At 40.6% G+C, this 27,876-nt stretch overlaps 1 pseudogene across 1 annotated transcript in view; it reads left to right on the forward strand.

The window, feature by feature from the left end:
* Positions 1-446: 446 nt before the first annotated feature.
* LOC113054676 (glutamate receptor ionotropic, NMDA 2B-like) overlaps positions 447-27,876 on the forward strand; it is a 60,886-nt pseudogene continuing 33,456 nt past the window's right edge. The window contains exons 1-4 of the transcript XR_003277418.1: positions 447-1,634; positions 10,484-10,587; positions 11,037-11,110; positions 20,239-20,811. The product of XR_003277418.1 is annotated as a glutamate receptor ionotropic, NMDA 2B-like (transcript). The remainder of the gene's footprint in view (positions 1,635-10,483; positions 10,588-11,036; positions 11,111-20,238; positions 20,812-27,876) is intronic.

Genomic DNA, 27,876 nt, shown 5'->3' on the forward strand with positions numbered 1-27,876 from the left:
GCTTTGGATGCGTCTAGCTCAGGGATTCCTGTACATTGTCCGGTTCCAGCAGAGCCCCTGCAGCAGGGCAACTGGGTGACGGTGAGGCAGCGTAGTCGTGGGTCAAAACACCGCTCTTCTGTTCCGATCAAAACATTAAACAGGTTCTCCCCACTCAGTGATGCACCCACTGAGAACAGGTCAAACAGTTCAAAAGCCGTAAAAGTCCGTAGAGCAGTGTGCCATTACTCTTGTCCGCCAGCAGAGGGAGACACAACAGCACTGTCTGAAGAGAGAGAGAGAGAGAGACAGAGAGAGAGAGAGAGAGAAAGAGAGAGAGACAGAGAGAGAGACAGACAGAGAGAGAGAGAGAGAGAGACAGAGAGAGAGAGAGAGAGAAAGAGAGAGAGACAGAGAGAGAGACAGACAGAGAGAGAGAGAGAGAGAGAGAGAGAGAGAGGCAGAGACTCTCTTACCGGCAGCAGCACTCGTGTGTGTGTGTGTGTGTGTGTGTGTGTGTGGCGCAGTCATACAGATGCAGTGAGTCCAGACAGCAGCATGTGAGCGCCAGTGTGAGTGTGTGTGCTGGGAGCAGGTGTTTTCGCGAGCCGTTAGAGACAGGGACACACACACACACACACACACACTCCAAAAGAGCAGCAGCACGGAGGCAGCCGGGACTATTTGCCTTTTGTTTGTTTTTTGTTTAGTTTGTTCTTCCTCTTCCTCCTCGTGATTGTGGGAGGCGCGCTCTCCTCTCATCCTCTCGCTCTGTCCATCATCTTCTCATCTCTCTCTCATTTGTAGTTTCTCTGATTTGTGAGCCGCCGAAGGTTTTACAGGACTGTGTGTTCTTCTTTTCTCTTCCTATTCCTCCTTTGGTTGTTTGACTGTAGGTAGGTTGATTTGTGTTCACTGTAGTGTGTGTGTGTGTGTGTGTGTGAGAGAGAGAGTGTGTTCTGTTTGTGAAGCACACACATGAACACACACATGCAGTGACGTAGAGAGAGAGAGACGTGTGTCTTACCTCAGGCAGGTGTGTGTGTGTGTGTGTGTGTGATCACAAACACATTATAATACACACTCATCTCTCTCCCTCTCTTCATTCTACTGGTCTCTCACCTGTGTGTGTTTGCACACATCAGTCTAACACACACACCCTTCATAATCCCACTCACTCCATTATCTCTCCCTGAGTTTCATTCATTGATCTGCCGTTATTTCTGATATACACTGTTATTCACGCATCAGCGCTCTTGTGTGTGTGTGTGTGTGTGTGAGAGAGAGAGTAATGAACCTGTTTATTACTAGAGAGTATCATCAGACCATGTAAAGTAATCCTTGTGTGTGTGCGCGCGCGCTTCGCCTCCATCACCCCAGCGTGTCTCTCCGCGGTCGTATAGGTGTGTGTCTGACAGTCCTCGCGCTGGATGAGTGTTTGGACGCAGCTCTTCTCTTCTGTTTCTCCTGAGGAGACCCGCTTCATCCATGGGTCTGGACTGCGTCGCGTCTCCAGATGAGCAGACACACGCGCCTCTTTCTGCTCTTTTACAATTGGACTAAATGCGGAGTGAAGCCGTTTCAGCAGAGGTGAATGTGAACGGGACGCCGGATCCGCCGGAGGACGTGCGCGCGACCGAGACTTGGGCTGTTCGGTGAGTGTGTGTGTAGGAGAGTGAGACCCCCCCACAATGTTCTGTTCTAGACGATTCTCTAAATTTACAGCGGTGTGTGTGAGTGTGAGTGTGTGTGTGTGTGTGTGTGTGTTGTTCTGGTTTCATTCAGCACATGCTGCAGGATTCATTCATGACGGAGCACATATGTGTCTCTGTCTCTCTTCTGAGTTTTGTAAAAATGATATTGTCAGTGAATCATGGTGGTATATGTTTTTCCATTATTTCAACACATCAAAATAATTAATTACAATCTTCATTAAGGTCGATTGTTTAGTTTTTAAGGCAAGAGATGTTTCTCATGCTCTGGTGGAGATGTGTTTCAGACTAGTAAAGAAAACATCCAAAACACACTTTCAAGTGTTTATTTCAGGCTGTGCTGTGATTCCATTGAGGAAAGGGCTTTTAATGTGGGCTCTGTCCAGCACCTGATTAGAAAACACACTCTAATCTCTCTTGAAATGAATCATTGTTTTTTACTCGCACAGCTAGCTTAGCACACTGTTAGTCTACTAGATTATTAAATCTAACATCTTTGATTTTCTGTAAGAACATGATAAACAATGATAAAATGTGAAACAAGCCATTTATGTATTTAATATATCATAATATTTACAGTATCGTTCAAAAGTTAAAAAAAAATTAGATGCTTTTGAAAGTTTCTTGTTTGCTGTTCACATTTTTCTGGAAACCTTTTCAAAACATTGGGGTAAGTTCAATAAATACAGTAATATTAATAGATCATTGGCAGTAAAGACATTCATAATCTTACAAAAAAATGATATTCAATTCAAGTTTATTTTTATAGCGCTTTTTACAATACAAATTGTTACAAATCAACTTTACAGAAAATTATGTTTCTACAATATTTAGTTGTAGCTTATAAGTGGTCACTGTCAGTTTGTGCACGTTTGACAGGATTTTTCAGAAAAACTAATACAAAACGTAGTCAGCCAGATGATGAACATTATTAAAAGCAAATTATTATATGATGCAGTCACACTTCTGTTTGTTGATTCAGGGTTAGCATCATCTGAGGTCCTCTGAGGGTCAGCATCATCTCTTCTCAGGTGTTCTGGATCCAGACTGGAGCTTGTGTAAATCCTAGTTACCACGGGATGGAAATCCAGCAGAAACAGAGAAACACATAGAGACATCATTGGCATAGCTGCTGTTCCAACAAAGTAAAATTAGTTTAACCCAAGCTAAAGAATAAAAATGCACATTTGATCAGATGCAACTGAACTGCAGTCACAAATTAAGAGATGCATTATTTGAATGCATGATGAAAGAGATGTGTTTTTAATCTAGATTTAAACAGAGAGAGTGTGTCTGAACCCCGAACATTATCAGGAAGGCTATTCCAGAGTTTGGGAGCCAGATGTGAGAAAGCTCTACCTCCTTTAGTGGACTTTGCTATCCTAGGAACGACCAAAAGTCCAGTGTTTTGTGACCTTAGGGAGCGTGATGGATTGTAACGTGGTAGAAGGCTAGTTAGGTACGCAGGAGCTAAACCATTTAGGGCCTTATAGGTAAATAATGATAATTTGTAACTGATACGGAACTTAATAGGTAGCCAGTGCAGAGACTGTAAAATTGGGGTAATATGATCATATTTTCTTGACCTGGTAAGGACTCTAGCTGCTGCATTTTGGACGACCTGTAGCTTGTTTATTGAAGAAGCAGGACAACCACCTAGAAGTGCATTACAATAGTCCAGTCTAGAGCTCATGAATGCATGAACTAGCTTTTCTACATCAGAAACAGATAACATGTTTCGTAGCTTGGCAATGTTTCTAAGATGGAAGAATGCAGTTTTTGTAACATGGGAAATATGATTTTCAAAAGACAAATTGCTGTCTAATATAACACCCAGATTTCTGACTGTAGAGGAAGTAACAGTACATCCGTCTAGTTGCAGATTGTAGTGTAGTGTTTTTTGGTCCAATAATTAGTATCTGTCTTATCCGAATTTAATTGGAGAAAATTATTTGTCATCCAATCTTTTACATTTTTAACACACTCTGTTAGCTTAGATAATTGGGAAGTTTCATCTGGTCTCGCTGAGATATATAGCTGAGTATCATCAGCATAACAGTGGAAGCTAATTCTGTATTTTCTAATAATATTACCAAGGGGCAACATGTATATTGAAAATAGAAGGGGACCTAGGACGGATCCTTGTGGCACTCCATATTTTACTGATGATAAATGAGATGACTCCCCATTTAAATAAACAAAATGGTAGCGATCGGACAGGTAGGATCTAAACCATCTTAGAGCCTGCCCTTGAATACCTGTATAGTTTTGTAATCGATCTATGAGTATGTCATGATCTATGGTGTCGAACGCAGCACTAAGATCAAGTAAGACTAGAAATGAGAGCCTTGGTCTGACGCAAGGAGCAGGTCATTTGTAATTTTAACAAGTTTTTTCAAATAAATGAAATTAATGCCGCCTTGATGAGCAGAAGATACCCTTTCAAAAATATTAATCTTAGTTAGTTATTCCAAGCTTTTGGCAAGTAATGTAATTTCTAATATAATTATTAAGATCATCTGCTGGTAGCAGTGACAGAAATCTTTACATCTTGAGCGAGTCAGTAATGTGAGCACTCGCTCATGAACACAGCAGCAGATCATTTCATGCTTGTAAGAGCCTCAAAGAATCCAGCTCTGAAACACTTGCACATTAATGAGTTGTGTAGAGAAATGTTTGGCTCAGAGAACATGCTTGAGTCCTGCACGTCACTAGCACTTGGCCTCACACACACACACACACACACACACACACACACACACACACACACACACACAGGTAGTGGAGCACAGTTCCACTTTAAGAAACTGGGCCGACCCAAATGGGCCGAACTCCCGCCTCTGGTCTCTGTTGCACCCCACAAACTCTGGATCGTCCAACCTACATATCACTGCCTACACACACACACTCACAGTGAATAACCCACTTTAGCGTCTCACACACTCAGGCTGCTCCTAATAGCTCCTCAGATGAGTGGTGCTGCTCTTAAATTGATTGAATTAGAGATTACAGCAGCTCGTCACTCATCCAGCTGTAATTGACTCAAGCTGATTTCTGACCGCCTCCTTCCTCATCATCCTCTTGCTTAACACTCGCTGATCCCGTGTCGAACCTGAGACAAGTTCACTCAAATCAGACCACCACACCAACCGGCACAATCACTATAACAATCACCATCAAAACCACCATCACTATCACCATCACCATAAAAAATCACAATCACTATAACAATCACCATCAAAACCACCATCACAATCACCATCACTATCACCATCACCATAAAAAATCACAATCACTATCAGCATCTCAATCAAAATCACCATCACAATCATTATCAGTATCACCATCAAAATCACAATCACCATCAAAATCACCATCACTATCACTGTCACCATCAAATTCACCATCAAAATCACAATTACCATCACCATCACTATCACCTTCAAAATCACCATCACTATCACCATCACCATCAAAAACACCATCACCATCACTATCACAATCAATATCACCATCAAAATTACACAGCTGGAACACATTCAGTTAGTGTTGTGGGCTGTTATTCATGCATTCACCAGACACATTTATCCAAAGTGAATTACAAAACAAAAACAATTGCAATTGATGTTATATATGCAAAACCAATTAAAGATGCAGCTGATGTTGGTCAGAATCTCCTTAGATAATCCAGGTTCAGTTTGAGTTGAGTAGAAATGCACTAGAATGTGAAGCACTGATCGTGTGTTTTTGACATGATTTGAGTTAGTTTGTTATTTCAGTGAGAGAAATGCATGAGCTCACACATGATTAAGGCATAAAAACCACAGGTTTATATTCACTGAAAGTTTTCACTCAGAAATCTCTAGTAAATTTCACAAATAATAACAAGAAGTAAGACTGAATGTAATGTTAAGTTCTGAAATGGTGTTTTCTTGTAGAAAGTACTGCAGTGTCATTGTTTGTTTAGAGTGTGGAAATCCCTCTTTAGAGTACACCTATCTAAACAGGAACTGAAGAAGTCAGTTGTTTTAGAAAATATATATAATCAATACTACTAACGAAAGATTTTGAGATTATTCTAATAAAAAAAATGTATTACTTTGAGGATGTTTATTTACATTTATTTATCCTAAATGTTTACATTGCTTTCAAGCTCTACATGCTTATTTAATTATTTCATTGGTTTTTAAAGATGCAGTATATAATAAATTATATTTACATTTATATATTTATATTGCCTGATTTGGTTTAGAATCTTGTTTTTCCAATCAGTTTAAAACCTATAGAAAACATTTATCTCCTTTTTTTGAAGATATGCTGAGATTATAAGAATAAAAATATTTATAACATTAATAAACCATTTCTATTTGGAAGACATTTACCCTAAGTGCATTACATTGTATTTTAGTGGTTTATTTGATTATGTATTATTATTTAAAATCTGGCTGCTGTGTGCATCTTAGTACATTTGACCTTTAGGTTTGACTAGAAAGTGTCTGTGCTCAGGGGAGAGTGATGTGAGAGTGAAGGGCTGAACAGACCAGTGTCTCCTACTGCACCCACCACACTACCACATTCACACCTGTTTATACCTGCCAGACGCATGGAGAGCGACACTCCAGACACCTGAGAGACGCCAACACACACACACACACACACACCTCTGTGCAGCCGTCGCATCCTCAGCTGTTCAGCGCAGAATGAGAGCAACTATGAGCACACAAGTTCTCACTCACTCACACATTTACATTACATTTAGCAGATGCCTAGTGACAATAGAAGCAATCAAAATCAACTAAAAAGCAATGGAGTTTTTTTTAGATAATATAATAAATTAAAAGAAAACAGAATAGAAAAAGAATAGAGCAAACTAATGTTAGAGGCCTTTTTGTTTTTTGTTAATCATGTAATAATAAAAAAATAGATGAGAAAAGCTAGTGTTTTTTTCAGGAAACAGTCAATGAATAGAGTGCCAGTCTAAAAGAGTGTTTTCTTTAAAAAAAAAAAAAAAAAAAACAGAATTAGAATAAAAAGTGCTAGAGTTAGAGGGTCAAATAAAGATGGAAGAGATGTGTTTTGAGCCGATTCTTGAAGATGGCTAAGGACTCAGCTGCTCGGATTGAGTTGAGGAGGTCATTCCACCAGAAGGGAACATTTAATTTAAAAGTCTGTAAAAGTGACTTTGTGCTTCTTTGGGATGAACAATCAAGCGACGTTCACTTGCAGAACACAAGCTTCTAGAGGCACATAAGACTGAAGTAACGAATTTAGGTAAATGGGAGCAGAGCCAGTGGTAGTTTTGTAGGCAAACATCAATGCCTTGAATTTTATGCGAGCAGCTATTGGAAGCCAGTGCAAATTGATAAACAGAGGTGTGACGTATTCTTTTCAGCTCATTAAAATTAAAGGGATGGTTGCCTGTTTTTTTCTAGGCCTGATTGTGTTTATGGGGTGCAGTCTAACATGTGTATATGCTAAGTTTTTTAGAAAACATTTTTTTTCACATAATTTAGCTTAATTCTGTCCCTGATCATTTCCTTCTATTATGAAGCCCCTCCCTCAGAAAATAGGTGATTGGCTCCGATTGGTTAGATAGCCCAGTGTGTTGTGATTGGCTAAACCGCATGAGCAGCATGTGCTCTCGTTGTATTGTAAACAACGGTGTCATTAATATCTCAGTTTGAGGCTGATTGAGAAGCAGAGGATATTATTGAAGAGGGTCGCGCAGAACCTGTGCAAGCTTGGCTTTTAATGGTAGGCCTATGTTTTTTGTTTGTTGTTGTCTCATACTTTTAGATATGCTGTTGTTTGTAATTGCTACTGCTTATGTTAGGTTTTAACATGTGTTTTTATCCTGATTAAAACTTTAATACAGTACAGCAACTGCACACGTCGTCTGTTTAACACTTCTTATAGCTATGCGAAAATAAATGTATAGTTCAACCCAGTCTCATGACAAATACAAACCTGATTGCAAAAAGTGGGGACACTGTACAAATTGTGAATAAAAACAAAAGGCAATGATGTGGAAGTTTCAAATTACAATATTTTATTCAGAAAACAACATAGGTGACAAATAATTTTAAGGGAAAAATTAGTTGATTTTAAATTTCATGGCATCAACACATCTCTAAAAAAGTTGGGGCAAGGCCGTGTTTAGCACTGTGTGGCATTCCCTCTACTTTTTTAACAGTCTCTGGGGACTGAGGAGACAAGCTGCTCAAGTTTAGGAAGAGGAATGTTGTCCCATTCTTGTCTAATACAGGCTTCTAGTTGCTCAACTGTCTTAGGTCTTCTTTGTCACATCTTCCTCTTTATGATGCACCAGATGTTTTCTATGGGTGAAAGATCTGGACTGCAGGCTGGTCATTTCAGTACCCAGATCCTTCTTCTACACAGCCATGATTTTGTAATTGATGCAGTATGTGGTCTGGTATTGTGATGTTGGAAAAGGCAAGGTCTTCCCTGAAAGAGACGACATCTGGATTGGAGCATATGTTGTTCTAGAGCTTGGATATACCTTTCAGCATTGATGGAGCTCATCTTTCCAGATGTGTAAGCTGCTCATGCCACACACACTCATGCAACCCCATACCCCAACACCACACACCAGCTTACTGATAGAGAGGAGACGGAGTGATGAAGCCAATCAGCAGATATGGGGATTGTTAGGAGGCCATGATGGTCAGAGGTCAATGGGCGAATTTAGCCAGGATGCCGAGGTCACACCTCTACTCTTTTTGAAAGACATCCTGGGATTTTTAATGACCACAGAGAGTCAGGACCACGGTTTAACGTCTCACCCGAAGGACGGTGCTTGTTGACAGTATAGTGTCCCCATCACTACACTGGGGCGCTAGGACCCACACAGACCACAGGGCGAGCGCCCCCTAGAAAGTAAAAAAAAAGAAAGTGACATGACATTCAGCCAAGTATGGTGACCCATACTCAGGATTTGTGCTCTGCATTTAACCCATCCGAAATGCACACACACAGCAGTGAACACACACACACACACACACACACACACACAGCAGTGAACACACACACACACACACACACACACACTGTGAACACACACCCGGAGCAGTGGGCATCATTTATGCTGCGGCGCCCGGGGAGCAGTTTGGGGGTTCAGTGCCTTGCTCAAGGGCACCTCAGTCAGTTCAGTTCAGTTCAGTTCATCTTTATTCATTTCCCGAAGGCAATTGGGTTGCAGCAAACAAGCATACACATAAAACAATGTCACACACACATACATGAAAAAATTGACCTAGAATTTAAAAGTTTTACAGCTGAGGGGACAAACAAATTTTTGAACCGATTAGTTTTAGTAAGCGGAGTTCTAAACCGGCTACCAGACGGGAGAAGATGAAACCCAGAATACAAGGGGTGAGAATCATCTAACAAAGTGTTCTCGGCTTTACCCAACACCTGTCTATAGTATAACTGAGCCATAGTCATCTGCTTCCTCCCTGTTATTTTGTTTCCCTGATTTACTATCCTCTCCATACGGTTTTTATTTTTTCAGTTGTGGTATTGCCGGCCCGAGACTTGAACCCACAACTCTAGGGTTAGGAGCCAAACTCTCTAACCATTGGGCCACGACTTCTCCTACTGCCCTCACTAGCACCTCTTCCAGCAGCACTAGTTTTCTCAGGAGGTCTCCCATCCAGGTACTGACCAGCTCAGCCCTGCTTAGCTTCAGTGGGAAACCGGCGAATGTTACGACTTGGACACCTCACCTCTCCAAGATACTTTAAAGGACCTATCTGGGATCTCACACTCTCAAATACACACACACACACACACACGCACTTGGATTTGTGGTTTACAGGCGTAATGGTTTTTATAATGTAGAAACTGTATATTCTATGGCCCTACACCAACCCTACACCTAACCCTAACCCTTTTGCATTTTGAATTACAGGGAAATGGGTAGTGTTTTCATAAACCACCTTTATATTTCAATTCCTCTGTCATTATACAAATTTGTATCCTCATAAACCACCCAAACCGCATGCACACACACACACACACACACACACACACACACACACACACACACTATCTATTTGTTCCACAGATTCTCGTCACTTTGCGTCTATATTTAGACTGATCGCTATGAAGTCTGTGTTTGATCATATTTACACATTTCCCTCTTGAAGATTACTTATCACTTGCTGGTTTTAAAGTTGGCCAGATCACAGTGACATTTATATTGGAGGTCTGTTTTTAATATTTCATTGTGAATGTACTTTTATATTCTTAGCAAATGTAACTATATTATACTGCAGTTCTTCATGTAAAGTTTTTCTGCAAACATGCAGTGCAGTCACATAAAGCGAGATATTATATATAGCAAATCTCAGCTGCTTCATTTTATTCATTGCAGAATTGTCCAGTGACAACGCCACTGTAAGGCACGAAGATATTAGCATATTATAAACAACGTTTTGTGAGCATAAAAATTGACTTGAATTTGACTTCATTTAGAGATGATTAGAGTTGTAAATACATTGTTTATAATCAAATATTTAATACTGCACTTATATAGTCAGAGTTTTGTCACAGTTTTTGCACATGATTCTTTTCACATACGTCTTAAATGTTTGATAGCTTGTTCTTTTTCGCCTACTAAACTTTGATAAAAACAAACTCACAGAAAGAGAAAACAACATTTATGTAAATTATTTTGTTCTCAGTGAATTTGAATGTGCGTGTGTGTGTGTGTGTGTGTGCATGTGTGTGTGAGTTCTGTCTGAAAATGAAGGTCTTTTCTGTCTCCGCAGACACTCTGAAAACCAGGACTCTGAAGATCAGCAGCTCCAGAGGACAAACACACACACAAGAACAGAGAGAGATACTGTAGACTGACTGCTATCAGTGTCCACAGGTAACACACACACACACACACACACACACACACATCTTAGTGAGGACATTGCATATATGTTCATTGATTTTCTATCAGGTTAATTATATTTTCTATCCAAAATCAACCACTACCCCTAAACCTACCGATTTACATACATAGATTTACATCTACAACACCTTCTGACTTTTTAACTAGTGAGGACCACTCAAATGTCCTGATTGGTGGGCTGTCAAAGTATTTCACAATAGAAGTGAGGACATTTGGTCCCTACAAGTGTAACGGATTGGTAAAATTTTGGTCAAAACAAATACAGTACAAACACACACACACACACACACACACACACACGCTTTAGAGATTGTGAGGTGCATTAGTCAATCAATCTATTTAGAATATATAAAGAATATTTCACACATGTTCCACTAATACTGACGTGTGTGTGTGTGTGTGTGTGTGTGTGTGTGCAGTAGGGTATGAGAACGCTACAGCATCATGTGGTTTCTGAGATGGAGGAGTGAGAGTTCAGCTGAAAACACACGAGGTGAGACACACACACACACACACACACTTCGCTCCTGTTTCAGTATTTTCATCATTATTTCACTATTCGTTGTGTTAATAAGGCTGTTTTTCTCACATTGTCCATTGGCTGCTGAGTTTTAACTGTCAGATGTTTGATTACATAAAAGTGGTAACACCAAACACACACACACACACACACACACACACACACACATAAAACTGCTGCTCTCAACAAAGTTTCACATGAATCAAATCTCAAATCTCTTCCACTCAACACACACTTATTGTCATTTGGAGAAACACAAGTGTGTGTGTGTGTGTGTGTGTGTGTTTGAAGGGATCATTCAGCAAACTCATCCTCATTAAGTCCTGGTCCAGATCATAACCCGCTGGACACAGTGCTAGTTCAGTACGTGTTTTACTGTGCTCTAGTGTACAGTGTGACTGCTGCTCCTCAGAGCCCTTCACACCAGGAAAGATCACTGCAGACATCATTATAACCACAGAGTGTTCATCATCGAGAATAATCACATAGCGACTAGGAGCATTGTTAATACTGCAGTACAACTGTACAGATAACAACACCACAATGATATCACTGGAATCACTTTCAGAACATATTTTTTCCAGCTGATAAATGATAAAAGCATTGACAGCCAATCAGAATCCATGGATTTGTATGGATTGTTATATATTCAGGTGCACATAAGTGGTCCGTAGGTCCACATACTTGTCCAAAATAAAACTGTGCTGTATAAATAAGTTCTGACAGCTGTTAATTAACAATTACCATTGTAGATCGACAAACTGTACTGAAACTGAAAGCGTAAAGCTAGGCTACCAGCTAACGTTTTCAAAGCACAGCGTAAAACTGTGACATTTCATTCACTGATACTCTTCAGTCAGCAGCTTACTCTCTGGCAACCCGCCAAAATAAAACCTTGCTGATTTTTTAAGGTTGAAAATTATGAATTTTTTGCAGTTTTTTTTTAAACCTACTTTTTTGAACTCGTCCTAGACAGTTTGTCCGATTTACACGAAAATGTAACCAGGTCATCTTCAGGCAGTGCTGACCAAAAGTTATGGAATTCAAAATGATTTGTCAAACAGTTTTTGATAAACGCTCGAACAAATTTTACATAGCACTTGCAAAAACAGTCATAAGGCTGTATCTCTGCAACGATTTATCGTATTCAGACCAAACCTGGTACATGTCATAACAAGCATGACCTGAGGCTACGTGCTGCATTCGGCACAGTGTCACCTACTGGTCCGGAGATATAATTTGTTTTTATTTTTGCTTATAACTCCAAAAATCTTAAAATTGGTCTTGTTAGATTCAGGGCAACATGCCGAGTCGACTGATATCCAAAACATTACCATATCGACCATTTTGACTGTTGGCCATTTAGAATTTTTTGCTAAAATGCTGTATTTTAAGAAAGCATCAACGGATTGTTTACGAAACATTGTATGGGTCATCAGCACAATGTCCTGAAGGAGCGTGAGAGGTTTCGAAAAATGCTAGGTTTCGCCTTACGGTTTGTGTAACGTTGTGATTTAGCGCTTAAAAACCATTTGGCTATATCTTCAAAACCGCTTGTCTGATCGAGATGAAACCACCGTCAGAAGTTTGAAAACATAGGTCGATAGCTACACATTAATGCCCAAATGTGAAAATATTGATAGTAAGGGGTAGAAAAATTTAAATGAAAGTCATTTTTTTACATGTTTTTTCATATAAATGTCTATAACTCTGAAGTGAATTGAGATATTTTCACCAAAATTGACACACATATGTATGGGCTCACTCTGAGGACATATAAAAAATGCTGGGACTAAGCCTCTTGGTGGCACTATAATAGAACAAAACATGATATTCCAATTGACTTCAATACAGTTTTGTGAAAAAAATGCTATACTTAACAAATGCATTGGTGTTATATTATGAAACTCAGAATGTGCCACCAGCACCATCCCCCGAAGGTACCAAAATATTTTGAGAGAAGTTATAACAAAACTGGTCTCAAAATATTCCCTGGCTTATGCCGACAACATAGTTACCAAGTATGCCAGAGTAATTTTGATACAGAAAATCGTTTTCGCATAACACAGTGATGAATTTGAGGCATGATGCCAAAATTACGCTTGAGGCTGTATCTCTGCAATGCTTTGGCATATTGACAACAAACTTTGTGTGTGTCATTGACAAGTCACACATAATGCACCAAATTGATTTGATAACAGCACCACTAAAAGTTAAAAAAGTTGGTCAAAAAACCTACTGTTTCGAACTCGTCCTAGACGGTTAGTCCAATTTTCACAAAAATTGACTCAGATCATCTTCAGAGAAAGCTAACAAAAAGTTATGGATTTCAAATTGATTCGTCCAACCGTTCTTGAATGACACGTGAAAAAATTTGGCCAAAAGCACGCAAAAGTGCATGTGAGGCTATATCTCGGCAATGCTTTGGCATATTGAGACCAAACTTGGTGTGTGTTATAATAACCATGACCTGAGACTACCTGGAGTGTTTCTCAGGAGATATGACAAATGCATATTTTTGCTTAAAAATTCTGAATGGTTTGGCCAAAAATCACACAATTGGTCTCTTTAGATTCAGTGGGTCATGTCGAGTCGAATGATATCCAGATTTCCTGTGTCAGTCATTTTAGGCATCGGCCATTTTGAATTATGTTTTAAAATGCTGTATTTTTTAACGAATTATTGTTTCGTTATGAAAATAATTACAAAAATATTCGGCTCCATGCCCTGAAGGTACTCAAAAAGTTTTCCACCTTGTGGTCAAGAGTTATAATGAAATTTCTAAAAAATTGCTAATAACTTTCAAATAGATTAGACTATTGAAATGAAAATGGTCTCCCTATATTCTTTTGTCGTGCCAAGAACATTGATACCAATTATGCCAAAATTGTCCATACTTCCTGTCCGCCATTTTGATTAATGTTGAAAACCTACCTTTTCGAACTTCTCCTAATCCGTTGCTCCGATTTTCACCAAATTTGACGTGGATCATCTTCAGACCCCACTGGCCAAAACTTTTGGATTTCGTGTCAATATACAAAATGGTTCTCATTTAGTGCATCAACGAATTTGCTGTAAGGGTGCCAAAATGCATTTGAGGCTGTATCTCAACAAAGCTTTGACATATTTGCATCAAACTTTGTATGTGTCATTGTCACCTCACACTGACCATGTCACATCAATTTGGTAACAGCGCCACCTATTGGCCAAGATTAATAATCCATTCATTAACCTTCAATTATGAAATTTACAAACATTCTAATAACTTTTGATTGCATTAGGCTATTGTAATGAAACTGATCTCAAAATATTCCTTGGGTTGTGCCGACAATAGACATATAATTTTTTTAGTGGGAAATCTGAACTCCCTGTCCGCAATTTTGATTTATGTTAAAATCCTACCTTTTCTAATTCCTCCTCAACTGTTGGTCCGATTTTCAACAAAATCGAGTCAGATCATCTTCAGACAGTGCTGACAAAAGTTAAGCATTTTGTGTTGATGGACATAACCGTTTTCATACAGCATCGTTACAAATTTTAGGCACAGTGCCAAAATGCATTTAAGAATATATCTCTGCAAAGCTTTTACATATTTGCACCAAACTTTGCATGTGTCATTGTCACTTAACACTGACCATACCTCATCAATTTGGTAACAGCGCCACCTATTAGTCAAAAGTAATAAACCATTCATTAACCAGTAATAATTACATTTATAAAAATGGTAATAACATTTATTGCATTAGCCTATTGAAATGAAACTGGTCTCAAAATATTCCATGGTTTTTGCCGACAATATAGATACCAAATATGCCAGCTGGACTTCCTGTCCGCCATTATGATTTATGTTGAAAACCTACTTTTTCAAACTCTTCATCAATCATTGGTCCCATTTTCACCAAAATCGAGTAGGATAATCTAGAGACTGTGCTGACAAAATTTTATGGATTTTGTGTCAATAGACTGATCTGTTTTAGCATACTGTTTTAGCAAGGAATTTGTGGCATGATGCTAAAATGGCACTTGTAGCTGTAGCTCTGCAATGCTTTGGCATATTGACACCAAACTTAGTGTCTGTCAATGTCAGTTACACAGAACACACCATATCAATTTGATAACAGCGCAAACTATTGGTCACACTTGATAAGCCAATAAATCATGCTACAAGAGGTTGTATTTATGATTTTTTCTAATTTCGATTACAATCATCCTAAAATTGCTGTAATTGCTCATTGTTGCATTTGGTGTGATGCTCCCTGCCAATCTTAGCTCCTCAATTTCCGGTGGAGTGCTTGGCCCTGTAATTGCTGCTTGCAGCTATATTTACAGTTATTATTATTTAAGGTTATGGTTATTGTTATTGATATAAGTATTGTTAGTTATTGTTATAGTTATCATTATAATTGCCATTAGAAATGTTTATAGTTGTAGATATAGTTAGTATAATTATAGTTAACTATAGTTATAAGTTAGTATAGTTTACATTAGTTTTAGTTGTTGCTAACTAGTCATAGTTATAATTATAGAGACTCAAACCCACAACCTTCAGGTTCAAGTCCGATTCTCTATCCACGGCTGTTAATGCTTATAGTTACTGTAATAGTTGTAATTGGTTGTAAAATAATTGTGATTAGTTATGGTAGTAGTCATTGTTAAAGTTATCTTTAAAAGTATTGTTGTAATCGTTGTCATTAGCTATTGTAGCTATGGTTATAGGTAGCAATAGTTTTGGTTACAGTTTTGTTATGGTTATCATTGTTGTTGTTATGGTTATAGCATGGTTATATCACAGTTATTGTTATTGTATCGTTATTGTTGTAATCATTATTGTTATTGTTAAAATTATGGTTTTGTTTACAGTTCTGGTTACAGTTGTAATTCTAGTCATTGTTCTGTTTATGGTTATTATTCTAGTCGTTGTCCTGGTTATTATTGTACAGTAATTACCATATTTTGAGATGTCATGGTGACATTACAGAAGATTTTAATTATCCTGTTTTATTTAATGCCTCTTCAAATATTTGGGTCTTGTTGTATTTGTGATTTAATTGTGTTAATTAAGTGAATTAAGCAGTTTTATGGCTGAGAGAAAGAAAAGCTTCAGCAGGACTAGTAGACTAGTGTGTCTGTGTGTGTGTGTGTGTAAAATAAAATAAAACCACACACACACACACACACAGACCTGTGCTCAGCACTGGCAGACAGTGTGTGAGCAGCTGTTAAAGTGTTATCTGTTGACCAACCCATCGATCTGTGTGTGTGTGTGTGTGTGAGAGAGAGAGAGAGAGAGAGAGTGTGTGATTTTAATTTCTGATGGTGTAATTAGATCAGATTAATCTGAGATCATCGGCGGCCGCATGTGTGCAGACTGACTGATTGATGAATAAATCAATGTCATGTGACACCTCACACCTGCACTGCTTCAGTGTGTGTGTGTGTGTGTGTGTGTGTGTGTGTGTGTGAGTGAGTGTGTGTGTGTATGGGGATGTGTGTGTGTGTGTGTGTGTGTGTGTGTGTTTGTTAGGATGATATCAATGGACTCTCAGTTCTTCTGTTCATAAACGTTCAGTAGACATTTGCAGCAGTGTGTTCTGCTCCAGAGATTGTTTCTCATGAATAGTTTAAAATCTTGTCGTCATTAATCTTCATCTCAGTCCCAGCCTGTGCGACTAAATGAACGTCCTGCTCGAAACTCTTCATCTAAGAACAGTGAAGCTCAGGACCGCAGAAGCATCATGAGAGCGTCACACTGTTTCTGCTTCTGTTCCTCGCATGAGTTAGACACATCCTCGTCCTGATTCCTGTAAGGCTCATGCCTGTGTTTGTCTGCTGTGGTGTTTGTGTGTTGTGTAGTCACTGGTGGGTGAAGGAAGAGTGTTTTGTTCGATATGTAAGTAGTGTATGGGTTCAGGGTGTTGGTATCGCCTTTATTTATATAGGCGTATTGTGTCAAAGCACTGAACAACATTCATTTGGAAAACAGTGTCTCAATAATGCAAAATGATAGTTAAAGGCAGTTTATCATTGAATTCAGTGATGTCATCTCTGTTCAGTCAAATAGTGTCTGTGCATTTATTTGCAATCAAGTCAATGATATCACTGTGAATGAGAGAGGATCGTGAGCACAAGTTTATTTGTAAAGCACATTTGTTCACGGGAGAGGAAGGTACGAGGAACAAGCAGACGCTGGAGAATCATGGAGTTTAATTCACAAAGGGTTAACACTGTGACGACATGCACCAGCCGACAGAGAAACTCAGACTGGGACTCAGTTAATATACAAGACAAGACAAGTGCAAATTAAAGATAGAAAACATCTGGAATCAAATGAATAATCAACATGAATACGACATCTGGGCGAGAAACACAGACACGGTCTGACACACACAAACCAGTGTTTCATTAACACTTTCATCACGTTTATAATAATGGCACTGTCATTTATTTTGGTTAATATACATAAATGTAAATGTAATACCTGGTCTGTTCTGAATAGTTACATTTCAAGTATTTGAAATGTATATGTATATGGAGTTATGGGTGTTTTAAATATATTTAGATTTTATTTGCTGATATGTTGCAATATTTCTGAAAGATCTAATATAATGCCATAATAACAAAATTTCATGTTTACCCTTTGTGACTTGTTTTCTGGACAATTCAGTATGTGCTTACCGACGACAGTGAGTCCACTGTCCTGTCCGAACACACACACACACACACACACACACACACACACACACACACACACACACACACACACACACACACACACACACACGGTCCTCATCCATGTAATGTGCTCCTGAAATAGCCAAGTGAGCTGAAGCTGTAATCTGTGAAGAGCATCAATCAATCTCATTTCACTGATTACAGTGTGTGTGTGTGTGTGTGTGTGTGTGTGTGTGTGTGTGTGTGTAATCTCATAAACAGGACTCTCTTATGCTAGTTACAGTGATGTAAGTGGCTTCTGCAGGGGGACAGAGTGTGTGTGTGTCTGTCTGTCTGTGAGTGTGAGTGTGTGAGTGTGTGTGTCTGTCTGTGAGTGTGAGTGTGTGATTGTGTGTGTGTGTGTGTCTGTCTGTGAGTGTGTGTGTGAGTGTGTGTGTGTGTGTGTGTGTGTGTGTCTGTGAGTGTGAGTGTGTGAGTGTGTGTGTGTGTGTGTGTGTGTGTGTGTGTGTGTGTGTCTGTCTGTCTGTGAGTGTGAGTGTGAGTGTGTGAATGTGTGTGTCTGTGTCTGTGTCTGTGTGTGTGTGTGTGTGTCTGTCTGTGAGTGTGTGTGTGTGTGTGTGTGTGTGTGTCTGTCTGTGAGTGTGTGTGTGTGTGTGTGTGTGTGTGTCTGTCTGTGAGTGTGTGTGTGTGTGTGTGTGTGTGTGTCTGTCTGTGAGTGTCTGTGTCTGTGTGTGTGTGTGTGTGTCTGTCTGTGAGTGTGTGAGTGTGTGTGTCTGTGTCTGTGTCTGTGTGCGTGTGTGTGTGTGTGTGTCTGTCTGTGAGTGTGAGTGTGTCTGTGTGTGTGTGTGTGTGTGTGTGTGTGTGTGTGTATCATATCAGGACACAACTCTGTATAATGGCATGGGTATGACACAGGTATTACAAGGAGAGGGTGACTTATGAGGACATAACCCATGTCCCCATTTCTCAAAACACTTATAAATCATACAGAATGAGTTTTTTGGAGAAAGTAAAAATGCAGAAAGTTTCCTGTGAGGGTTAGGGTTAGGTGTAGAGTTGGTGAAGGGACATAGAATATACAGTTTCTACAGAATAAAAACCATTACACCTATGGGATGAACACACTTTACACAAAAACAAACACGTGTGTGTGTGAGTGTGAGGTCATCAGCTGTATGTAGAGGTCTATTTTAATGGTTGCTATGGAAACTGCGTGCAGAAGAGAAGTGCAGACTCAGATCTCTGAACCGTGTCAGTCTCTGCATCACAAACTCTCTCCTCTCCTCCATCGTGTGCTTTCTGTCACACCCGTCTCATTCAGGACTCATTTAAAGGGTTAATCGACCCAAAAATCATTTATGTCCATCTAAACCCGTATGACTGTATTGTGTAGAGCCCAAACACTGGAGCCCATTGACAGTAATCACATGGACACACACCAGATGTGTGTGTGTGGGTCCGTCATCAGTCTGTCAGCGGCGATCATCACACGGTGTGTAGGCGACGGTCATCGCTCGCTCTCCGCTCGTCAGGGGAGAGTTTATCTCATCCATAATAAACAGCCGTCTCATATTGATCTGCTGTTGCACGGTTCATGTGTGTCAGAGACACGGCTGCTGACCGCACGCTTCTCAAACATCCGTCGCTCTCGCCTGTGAAGAGCCTTCAGCTAGAGCTCTTGTTAGATGACCTCTGTCCAAGCGCAGGTTAAAGCACCTGATCTCTCTTTTACTGTCGTTTCCTCTCGGTTCTTGATCTATTGTTCAAATACTTTTTCATTCTTGTTGTTCCAGTGAAGTTTGAGATGAAGCTCCTTCTGTTTTTGGACCCCTCCAGTGTGGAAACGTCATTTATGTGTTTTTCCCAACATTTATGATCTATGTAGAGTGAATTTATAATAAAATCTAAATATTGTAATGTTTCTTTGCCTTTATTTAACCAGGAGAGAACCTGAGATTAAGAATCTCTTACAGGAGTGTCCTGGCAGCCCAGTTATATAAAAACACACATGACAAACAACAATACATCACAGCAGTAAGATATTAATAAAATACAGCACTAGAAGCATTTGCAAATCATTAAATCATTTTCCACTACACACAAAACTGTTTTAAATTTACTAAAATGCACCTTGATTTAGAAAATGTACAATCCATAATAAATCTTAAGGCACCATGATACACCGCTCTAACCCTAACCCTAACCAGAGATGACATCACTGAATTCAATGATGAACTGCCTTTAACTATCATTCTTCATTATTGACACACTGTTTTCCTAATGAATGTTGTTCAGTTGCTTTGACGCAATGTATTTTGTTTAAAGCGCTAGATAAATAAAGGTGACTTGACTTCCAAGGAGGCAAGAAGATGATTTTAAGACTATTGAAAATGAACGTATGTGCTGTAATCTGTCTGTTTTTCTCGCAGGGTTTTCGCTCCTCCATCATGTCCGTCTGCATTTACCGTGGCTTAGCTCCCCCCTCTCAGGCAAGGCGGGCGTGGCTTCGTGTTCTGGCTCCGCCCCCACATCACTGGCCCCGCCCGTCGCTGCAGCAGCTGTTGGCCGTGTGTCTGCTGCTGCTGCTGCCACTGGCCGTCCAATCACGGCGCGAGCGAGGCGGAGGGGGCGTGGCCCAGTATATCCCATCATCAGTGGCTCAGTATCCGCCCGTCTCCAAGCTGATGCAGGGCCTGAGCATCGCAGTGGTGCTGGTGGGGAACTCCAGTGAGGTGGCGCTCGCCGGCATGCGTGACAAAGATGACTTTGGCCACATGCCGCTGGCGCCCAGTGTTGAGATGGTCACCATGAACGAGACGGACCCCAAGAGCATCATCAAGAGCATCTGCGACCTGATGATGGAGCACTGGCTGCAGGGCGTAGTGTTCGGAGACGACACCGACCAGGAGGCCATCGCACAGATCCTGGACTTCATCTCCGCGCAGACACACATCCCCATCCTGGGAGTGAAGGGAGGCTCCTCCATGATCATGGCTGCTAAGGTACGTGTGCTAATGCATTCTGCAGAGATGCATGATGGGAAACTGTGTGTGTGTGTGTGTGTGAGGATGATGATGAGCCGCTGGAAGTGTTAGACACTGAGAGAAAATGATCCAGTCGCCGTCAGATGGCTGTGAGTCAGAGCTGTGCCCACGAGCTCTAAACACTGCAAAATCACACCGCGCTCGTCTCTCTCTCTCCGCTAAACACACCGACGAAGATGAAGCTGAAGCGCTGCTCGGCCCACGCGTCCTGCCCAGCGCAAACAACACACAACCTTCACAATGTCAATCCGCCAGCTTTACAGAGGACCTGGGCACTAAGTTCAGTGCAAAGATGCATCATACAAACAGAAGACATTTAAAAGAAATATGAACAAATCACAAAACAAAGGAAAGGGCTCAAATGGAGAAAAGCACAATATGTAATTTATTAATAAGATTCGGGAGGAGCGCGTCAGATACATAGCCTAATCAACACAGATGGACCACAATCTAGTAATCAATCACACAGTATAAATATCGCTGACTTACCTCTATCCATTGAGGGTTTATCAGCATCCCTCCTCCACCCCATCTCCTCACTTCGAGTTCACTTTATAAATAGACGGGGAAGGGGGGGGGTACTCTAGGTTCGGGCCATTCCCGAGCTCGGACCCTTCCCCGGACAGCACGCCAAATACGCATACCATACCTCAGCTAATTATATGTAAGCGTGAACTAGTGAAATAAATCTGAAAGTAGAGAATCATTTAACAGCAATGAAAAGAAGAATTGAGAGGGTTGAGCGACTCCAGTCGCAGACTTTATAATACTACAACATGTTTTCATTTGAAGTCTTGATCAATATGTTTATTTTTCTAGAGATATAGGCTGTTATATGCAAATAATAGTATTTAGGTTGGAAAATGATTAAACAACTCAAATTTTAGCTGTGAAGCAGCTCAAAGGAAGACAGCTCAATGTTGATTAAAGGAATCATTCACCCATAATATGATCGTTCTGTCATCATTTCCTCGTTCAGAGCAGCAGTGGAACAGCAGAAGATATTTTGAGGAATGTCTCAGTGTCCAGTCCAGTGCTCTCTGAACCCCAGTGTTCTTCAAAATATCTTCTAAAACTCATTCAGGTTTGGAGTGTCAGGAGGAACGAGAGGTCCAGGCTGGTTTAAGCTGGTTTGTGCTGGTTTATGCTGGTTTGTGTTGATTTAGGCTGGTTTATGTTGGTTTATATTGGTTTGTACTAGTTAATGCTGGTTTATGCTGGTTTGTGTTAATGTAGGCTGGTTCTTGCTTGTTTGTGCTGGTTTAAGCTGGTTTGTGCTGGTTTATGTTGGCTTATGCTGTTTTATGTTGGTTTATATTGGTTTGTGCTGGTTTATGCTGGTTTATGCTGTCTTATGATGTCTTGCACTGGTTTATGCTGGTTTGTGCTGGTTTATGCTTGTCTGGTAGTGTTGTTTGGACAGCACACAAGTACTGAAGTGAGTTCTCTTTTGTGTCTTCTAGCACAAATACACACAATGTCAGAATGACAAGTATCCACTTAAAGTCAGTAACGTCTCAAGAAAACAGTAAAGAAATCAATATAACGGATCTGTGAATTTATAATGTTTATGCCCTTAGCAGACACTTTTATCCAAAGCGACTTACAGTGCATTCAGTCTATCAGTTTTTACCTATCATGTGCTCCCGGGGGAACTGAACCCCCAACCTTGCGCTTGGTAACACAATGCTCTACCACTTAAGAAAAGTAGAGAATCACTCGCTGCTCTTAACTTCTGTAGATTAAATAGATACTTGTGTATTTACTTCATACAGTAATACAGTTAATCAGTTAATCCAGATAAAACGGAGGGTAATGCTAGTGAAGGTGAGTCTCTGTGTAGGTTCTTCTTGTGATTAAGGGTTGAAACCAGGCCCCACGGTTCGACATGCACGTGATTCCTGGATTAGCGGCAAAGTTGATCAATCATAGAGTGATGTTTCTGAGTTTTGCGAGTTTAAACATTCAAGCAACTTTAAGCCATTCAAGTGCAAGAAGAGATGAAAGAGAACTTTAATCAGTCCTTGCACGCTGCTTTCGCTCTCATAGTGTTGTAAATTTGTACTGTTGTATTTATCTGTGCATTTAGTTAGTTTATTTGTTCTTATTTTATTACTGTTCACCTGTTCTTAATCATTTTTTAATTGGATTAGTCAAGCTAGAAGTTTTGCTGTGGCAATGAAAAGGTTCTTCAAGTGTTCTTTTAGTAATAAATGGAAGGCATGTGATCTGAGCCGCCAGTTCTGTGACTGGTTGATGAACATGATCTGATGTCTGAGATGTGCTGCTAGACTTCCGAACTGACAGTAGATAGACAGCCCGAGGGGTCAGAGGTCAAACATGATGACCTTAAAGGGTTAGTTCACCCAAAAATCTAAATTATGTCATTAATAACTCCCCCTCATGTCGTTCCAAACCAGTAAGACCTCCGTTTATCTTCAAAACACAGTTTAAGATATTTTAGATTTAGTCCGAGAGCTCTCAGTCCCTCCATTGAAGCTGTGTGTAAGCACTCGATGTAATTTACTCAAACACGGATGATGTTTTGCTCTCTGACTGAATCTAAAATATCTTAAACTGTGTTCTGAAGATGAACGGGGGTCTCACGGGTTTGGAACGACATGAGCGTGAGTTATTAATGACATAATGTTAAGTTTTGGGTGAACTATCCCTTTAAGTGCCTGACCTTCTGCAGAGTCTCACCTGTTTCTCTCTCTCTCTCTCTCTCTCTCTCTCTCTCTCTCTCCGTGGCCTGGTTTAGATAGTGACTCTATCATGTGTGCTCCCTTTAAACAGCACAGAACTAGGACGCATATTTAGAGCTCCTCCTGACTCTCTGTCTCGCTCTCGCTCGTTCTCTCTGGTCTAATGCCTCCACTTCTCATTCAGACAACATACTCTCTCTCTCTTTTTTCTCTTTCTCTGTCACACTGCTCCTCTTTGTGTCTCTTCTTCTGTTCGTCCTTCCTCTGTCCTGCTCGTTGTTCCTGCTGTCTGCTGATCATTGGAGAGAAACAGAGAGAGAGACAGAGAGAGAGACAGAGAGAGACAGAGAGAGACAGAGAGAGACAGAGAGAGAGAGAGAGAGAGACAGAGAGAGAGAGAGAGAGAGAGAGAGAGAGAGAGAGAGAGAGTATGAGTAGTGCTCAGTCAATTACACAGAGCTCTGTGCCAAAGATACCTGCTGTCAGGACGCCACAATCTGTTACACACACACACACACACACACACACACACACACACACACACACACACACACACACTGCATACAAACACACACACACACACACACACACTGCATACAAACACACACACACACACACACTCAATCTCTCTCTCACACACACACACACACACACACATACTGCTCACACACACACACTGCTCACACACACACACACACACACTGCTCACACACACACACACACACACACACTCAATCTCTCTCTCACACACACACACACACATACTGCTCACACACACACACACACACACTCAATCTCTCTCTCACACACACACACACACACACACACACACACATACTGCTCACACACACACACTGCTCACACACACACACACACACACTGCTCACACACACACACACACACACACACACACACACTGCCGACGCACACACACAAACACACACACACTAATTCTAACACACTTTTATATCTAAAGTCAGTCAGTAAATGTGTGGAGTCAGATGCTGGAGTGAAGTGATCTCTTTACTACTAGTTATAGCAGCAAACAAGCTTCTAATATTTTGTATTCTCTGTTTACTTTTCATTTATTATACGATTAATACAAACAAAAAGACCTCTAACACTAGTTTGCTCTGTTCTTTTTCTATTCTGTCTGTTGTCTTTTTATTTATTATATTATTTAAAAGCCCTGGTTACGTGTACTGTGTTGTGCTAACTGAGACTTGTTCTAGCACTATATCATTGCTCTTCTGTTAGTTCGATTGCTTCTTTTGTTCTCACTTGTTAGTTGCTTTGGATAAAAGCATCTGCTAAATGACTAGATGTAAATGTAATGTAAATGAACATCAGAAAAAAACAGAACAAACTTACTGAAATCAATCATCAATCACAGAATCCATCAATCAGTGCTTCAACCGCCGGAAGATGTCGGTAAGACCGCTCTAGATCAATAATATCACATTATCACATAATCACATTCACCTCAGGAAACACGGTCAGTGAACAAACCCCATAGCTAGAAAAACCTCTCTAGAGAAGAGCATTGTGAAAAATATATGAATTACATTACAAATTCATTATGAACACATGTTCTTTAGGTCTGAGAAACACTGGATATTTAGTGAAAACACACCGAAGAACAATGCAATTTTATAACATTGAATATTAACTAGTGCTGTCAATCGATTAAAACATTAACTAATTATTCACACATATTTTTCTGAAATGAATCACACTTTTTAATCATGATTAATAATCCTAAATTAAATATGGAGGGATCCTTAAGGCTACAGAAGTAGATGAGATGAGCAGACGTCATCACACATCTGTTTAGGAGCTTACTCTAGCTGTTCAAGAGCTGCTGAACATGACACGGATCTGACACACATCCCAGTTTCTCAAACGTCTTCACCCTTATGTTGAGCTCTGACCGTGTCTGTAATGAGCTGATGAGTTCCATGTGTGTTAGATGAGGGAGACAGTGCTGCTCCAGGACAGAGGCATGATCCTAAATCTGACTCATAGACAACATGTACTTGCATGCGCAGTTTTACGGCAGCTTTAATCGCCTTTTTGGTAATACATGACTTAACTGATGATAACTACAATAATGCATGCTCGTAGTTTCATTTGTGTTTTGATATGAAATGATATATAGCATGTGACATTGTATTTGTGTGTGTAATTGAAGAGCACACGCTACGAGCACAGTGTACCAGCTGACAGGACAGGAGAAATCATCTTTACTGACGTAAGGCCTGACAACATCTCTTCTGACTGTAGTTGAGAGTAGGTTGGCCAACCCTAGCTCCGCCCCTGCGTTAAATATTTTAACGTGTTAAACAGAAAAAATGTATTGCTTACTTTAATGCCAAGCGGCAACCTTCCAGTCTTTCTCTTGAACCAAACAAGGAAGTGATCTTCTGGTTGCTAGATTGGTCCCATAGATTGGTGGGTGTGGTTTCAGCAACCAGTCACCTCAGCTCCTCCCAGCTCCCGCCTCTTTGTCCATTTTCAATTGTTGACAGCCGGCTCCGCCCACTTTGAGCAAAAATTGGCACAAAAGAGCCCTCTTTCTGCACAGGTTTCCCCCTTTTTTTTATTCAGAAAACACAAACACACAATATAATTACCAGAAGAATCAGAATATGAGCTCAGATAGCACACGGTTATCCATGAGTGAACATTGAGCAGCAGAACTGAAGACACACAGCTCAGACTCTCAGGGTCACAGGTGATGGTGTGCTTAGGAAATTAATCCTAGTGGGAGACAAACAGGAAGAGGAGGGGAAAGAGAACTGAAGGGGCGGGGTGAAAGGTCATTATTCCTGATGAAATACACAGCGCTGTAGTTGATCATGTTCTTGTGCATGAGGACAGCTAGCCACATAGTAGCAGTACTTCAGATGAGAACGTCTACTTTTGATATTTCAGAAAGACTGAACGGATTTGAGCTTCATTTTGACCTGAAACCAGAAAGTATGAGGAATTGAGTGAGAAGTATCAGTGTCTCATCAATGGATGCTCTGCAGTGAATGGGTGCCGTCAGAATGAGAGTCCAAACAGCTGATAAAAACATCACAATAATCCACAGCACTCCAGTCCATCAGTGAACATCTGGAGAAGACAAAAGATGAAACACATCCAGAATTAAGATGATTCTATAATCCATAATAACACTTCCTCCAGTGGAGAAGTCCAGCTGTTTTGGCTTGTAAACAGATTTCTCTTCTGATTCAGACCAGAACACGTTTTTAACATGTTATTATGGATTATGGACTATTTTAGCATGGTGATGTTAGACCAGCAGTGTGGCTGTGAGTCTCATGTAGTTTCTCTGTGATGGTCCTGTTTGGCACTAATAGCGTCTCTAATGGTCTTGTTTAAAAGAGCCAAATATTTAATTAGAAATGAGCGCTAGAATGAGGTCAGATCGGATTAAGCTGTAAGGACTAATTACATGTGCATGAGTTTAATTAGAGGATCCACAATATGTGACATAACGGCACAAAACACGAGAGAAAGATGTGTGTGTGTTCACTGCTCCAGGTGTGTGTGTGTTCACTGCTCCGGGTGTGTGTGTGTTCACTGCTCCGGGTGTGTGTGTGTTCACTGCTCCAGGTGTGTGTGTGTGTGTGTGTGTTCACTGCTCCGGGTGTGTGTGTGTGTGTGTGTTCACTGCTCCAGGTGTGTGTGTGTTCACTGCTCCGGGTGTGTGTGTGTTCACTGCTCCAGGTGTGTGTGTGTGTGTGTGTGTGTTCACTGCTCCGGGTGTGTGTGTGTGTGTTCACTGCTCTGGGTGTGTGTGTGTGTGTGTGTGTGAGTGTGTGTTCACTGCTCCAGGTGTGTGTGTGTTCACCGCTTCAGGTGTGTGTGTGTGTGTGTTTGTGTGTGTGTGTTCACTGCTCCGGGTGTGTGTGTGTTCACTGCTCCAGGTGTGTGTGTGTGTGTGTTCACTGCTCCGGGTGTGTGTGTGTTCACTGCTCCGGGTGTGTGTGTGTTCACTGCTCCGGGTGTGTGTGTGTTCACTGCTCCGGGTGTGTGTGTGTTCACTGCTCCGGGTGTGTGTGTGTTCACTGCTTCAGGTGTGTGTGTGTTATGTGTGTTTTCACTGCTCCGGGTGTGTGTGTGTGTCAGGGATGGAGTACTCGAGTCACTATTCTTTGGACTCGAGTCCGACTCGAGACTCCATTCTCTGGACTCGTGACTTGACTTGGACTCGTGGACTGATGACTCATACTTGGACTCGGACTCGAGGATATAAAATCGGACTTGAGCATTCATCACGTTGTTTTTGACTAAAAATTTTATAAAAAAA

This window comes from Carassius auratus, chromosome 3, assembly GCF_003368295.1.
Source record: "Carassius auratus strain Wakin chromosome 3, ASM336829v1, whole genome shotgun sequence".
Lineage (NCBI taxonomy): Eukaryota > Metazoa > Chordata > Actinopteri > Cypriniformes > Cyprinidae > Carassius > Carassius auratus.